The sequence below is a fragment of the Octopus bimaculoides genome, chromosome 4 (assembly GCF_001194135.2).
Source record: "Octopus bimaculoides isolate UCB-OBI-ISO-001 chromosome 4, ASM119413v2, whole genome shotgun sequence".
Lineage (NCBI taxonomy): Eukaryota > Metazoa > Mollusca > Cephalopoda > Octopoda > Octopodidae > Octopus > Octopus bimaculoides.
In genome coordinates this window covers 67048850-67053146 of record NC_068984.1, presented here as the reverse complement: position 1 = coordinate 67053146, position 4297 = coordinate 67048850, and positions in this window count along the sequence as shown.

Genomic DNA, 4297 nt, shown 5'->3' with positions numbered 1-4297 from the left:
GTGTGTGTGTGTGTGTATAGGCGAAAGTAAAGAATACGCACACCTGTAAAGGGTGTTAGAATTAGGGTTGTTATAGTTTAAATTGGTTATATTTCTACAAGACGCATGGCTCAGTAGTTAGAGCGTCAATCATGAGGTATTGAGTTCGATTCCTGGACCGGGCTGTATGATGTGTTATTGAGTAAAACACTTTATTTCACATTCTCCAGTTCTCTCAGCTGTAGAAATGAGTTGCGACGTCATGTGACATGGAGAAAGGAGGCTGGTATGCATGGGCGACTGCTGGTCTTCCATAAATAACCTTGCCTGGACTTATGGGGTAACTTTCTAGGAGCAATCCCATGATAGCTTTTTGTTATACATTTCCTCGTGTTTAATTTTTTAAATATAATAGAAATTTTTTTTAACATCGAATGGCTAGGAGGGTCCATCTGAGTAAAATAGAAATCAAAGGGGTCTATAGGTAAAAAAAAAGAAATGTTTCAGAAACACTGTTTTATTACTTCGTCGCCAATAGATTTAAATACCCGTAATACACTGAGATAAATCCAAATCTCTTAAACTCCAGCTCACAGCAGAAATTCACCTCGTGTGTCCAGTCAAAAGGAATCAATATCGCAACTTTGTGCAACATTTTTCTCATTTACCCTTTAGTTGAACTGAAAGAGTTAGTGCCAGAAACATTAAAGGAATGGACACTGGAAGGTTTACAAGGCTTAATGATGCATTGCCAAGATGGTCAATTGTCCTTCTATTACACACACACACACACACACACACACACACACACACACACACACACACACTTACTTTAGATATTTTCGACTGATCTTCAATCTAAGTATTCTTCTAAGACCCGTTATACAGAATATAGAATATACACCGTATTCATCGTTCATGAACCATTTACTTGTTTTGTGGGGTTTTTGTGGGGTTTTTTTCTTTCATTTTGTTATTTACTTATATTATGTGTTATGTTGTTGTTCTTGTTCCGTAGTCGTTGTTACTGTTGTTGTAGCTAAAAATGGTGGTGGTGGTGGTATTTATTCTTCAGGTGTTAGATTATGTTTGGTACGTTATTATTACTGGTCCATTTAACTAAATACTTTAAATTCCTCAGGTGATTTACGTATCAATCAAAAGCAGCAGTTCTGAAACACCATCGCCACCGTAACCCACGCCCCTACCATCAACACTACCGTTTCCAACACCGACACCACCAACCCCATACACGTACACACTAAATTCTTTCTTTTAAATATAACTAACGTTGCATTAAACATTAGTTCCAGTATTTTTTCCATTAAAGGTATAGTGAAGTGATTATTTACCGATGAGAAGGTTAAAGAGCTTAACACTTTCCTCTTTCCCTTTTCTTTTTCTTTTATTAGTTTTTTTTATATATATATATTTCTTTTTAACTCTCATCTCAGCTATTCAAGTAGTAAAAACCAAATTATCCAATGACTGAAGCTGTTTCATTCGATGTCTTCTAATTCTTTCAATGAGCCATTTTCTTTAAATCTATGGTTCGTAGGATATTTTTTCTCTTTTTTTTTTTTTTTTTTCTCTCTATTTTTATTACTATCTATCTGATCACATCACATGCCGGACAAAATGTCATAAGGGGGATCTAGTTACGTTCGTTTATATTACGAGTTCAAATCACGCTGAGAATCGATATTGTATTTTATCCTGCCCTGATCGATAAAATAAGTATCAGTCAAGTACTGGAGTTAGTCTAATCCACTTCACACTTCCATTAAACTTAGAGGACTTACATTAACGTAAGAAATGAAGATTAGTGAACTGACATGATGGTAGATTGCGGGTCCAAATGCTTAATATAATTTATTTCCTGTCTTCTATATGACGTATTCAAACTTTTTCTGAAGTCCTGTTTGCTTTTCGCTTTTACGTGGTAGATAACATAAATCCCAGTAATAAACTGATTTCAATTCAACTAAACTCTTAAACATGTCAGTGAATTGCCAGATTATCACATATTGATTTCAAATTCTGGCAAAAGGCCAGGGGATCGATCCCAGTGCTCAACTGGTATTTATCTTATCAAGTTAGCGGAACAGAGGTTTAAGTTAGTGAGTCTGAGTTTCATGCACAAAACAGTCATAATTTTTTAATGTTCTTCCTTAAAAATTAAAGAAACGAAAAAAAAAAAGAACTAACAATAACTGTTAGGAACTTGTAGCGGGCTGGATGAAAGATGTGATATCATGTCGATATGATGTAGCCCACTACCGAATGTAGCGTGTGGATGTAACGCTTAAAGGTTCTCGCGTCGGAGTAACCAGTGAACAACGAAGAATCGACACCAAGAAGGAAGAAATATTATTTACATATATTTATTCGTTTGCCCGACAAGTAGTCAGATACAGCAGCAATTTAAGTGGTTGGCTCGCTGGTTAGTAGCTGATAATGTAGAAAAAAGTTGTCTGTCAGCAGAGAGTGAAAGAGTAAGGAATGTGCGGTGCTAACTAGAAAGAATAAATGTGGCATTGTCTTTCTTGCGGCCGAAAGAAAAGTGCTGCTCTTGGTCATGGCTGACGCAAAAGAGCGTGTTGCTCTTTGCTTTGATTCACACAAAAGAGAAAGAGACAAGAACTGTTCTGTTATAAAGATATGGTCAGTAATGTATATCGAACCCTAAACAAAGGACTTTCCTTGACCAGCACAGGTCCTTAGGGATCAAGTGCTTCCTCGTCAATTATCTGGTGTGGAAAAGATTTCCCGCTTGTTTTGACAAGCAAAAAGCGGATAGATTTGGTTTCAAATTTCAGGTAATACCAAGAAATTGAGAGTTAATCTTTCAAAGCTAATTATCATAAGGAGAAGAACATTTAATCTTTGCTTGCAGGAAAAAACACCTATGGGTATGTTTCAGTCGATTAAAACTCATCAGCATAGTATCGTCTATTCAAACTTTCCTGATCAGTTGACAAAAATGTTTACACAAAGAAAAAAGAATTAGGAATAATTTTTTGCCAGTATAATTTGCACAATTAAAAAATATAATTAGCTAATACAAGTAACTAAATTAATGGTTGCTAGACTATCGACTTTTGAATGGAGACAGACTGATGTATTGTCAATTGTCTGTATGAAAACAGTGTTGGACAGTTGGGTAATCAGTTGGCGGTGATTCAACAGTTTATATCACACCATCGGCACTAATTTGTCTTCTTGGTTAAAACATTTTATTCTCGTTGGTTCAGTTCAACTAATTGTAAACAGTGTGAACATTGTATAACTAACAACTGTTTTGTTAGTTTTAAGTTGCTAATTTCAGTCTTTATTACAATCTAGAAAAGAAAATACGAAATCTCTTCAGTGCTCTGTATCGGGCTAGAATTATCAATTATTGTAGTGAACATCATTCTTGAAACTGTCCTTACTCTGATTTAAAACTATGATCTTAAGCGCAGAACGTTTCATTCCTTGTTAAACACATCCTGTACAGACATCCATAGTGTAATCCAATATATTCATCCAGAATAGACAGGCGTACAAAATAGATTGGTTGCCAGCTGAGGGTATTCGACATATTCTGATTTTAAAAAAACCTTCTATTCAAAGCAACTAGAACTGCATGCTGTCAGCTAAGCAGAGGCGGGCGTCTATGAGAGGAGCACAACGGATACATTGTAAACGGGCCTAGAAATTTCCTGGAATCTCAGAAAATGCTCGCGTTCTCATTTTACAGGATTCTATACCCTGGATAGTGGTATGAAATGTCTTGAATGCATGCTGTGGGGATCACATTTAATTTCCTGCAGGACAATCTGCATGCTTTATGTCTACTCGATATCAGAGATGACCTGAAACTACACAACAACAATAAAACATCTATTTGAACGTATTATCGTGACTTTCAGGGCCTGAGCAATGAATGTTATCATTAATACACGAGAATAAGGCGGTGAGCTGGCAGAATCGTTAGCGCGCTGGACGAAATGCTTAGCGGTATTTCACCTGCTGCAACGTTCTGAGTTCAAATTCCGCCGAGGTCGACTTTACTTTTCATCCTTTAGGGGTCGATAGAATAAGTACCAGTTGAACACTGGGGTCGATGTAATCGATTCATCCCCTCCCCAAAAGTTACTGCCCTCGTGGCAAAATTTGAAATCATTAATACACGAGAATTCCATCCACCCAACCCACTTACGGTACTTCAAATATAGCCAGTGACCTGCTTCGACTACAACCGATTTCATTCAAATTACTCACTTCCACATAAATGAAGGAAAGATACATTCAGTAACACCTACATGTAATTTTT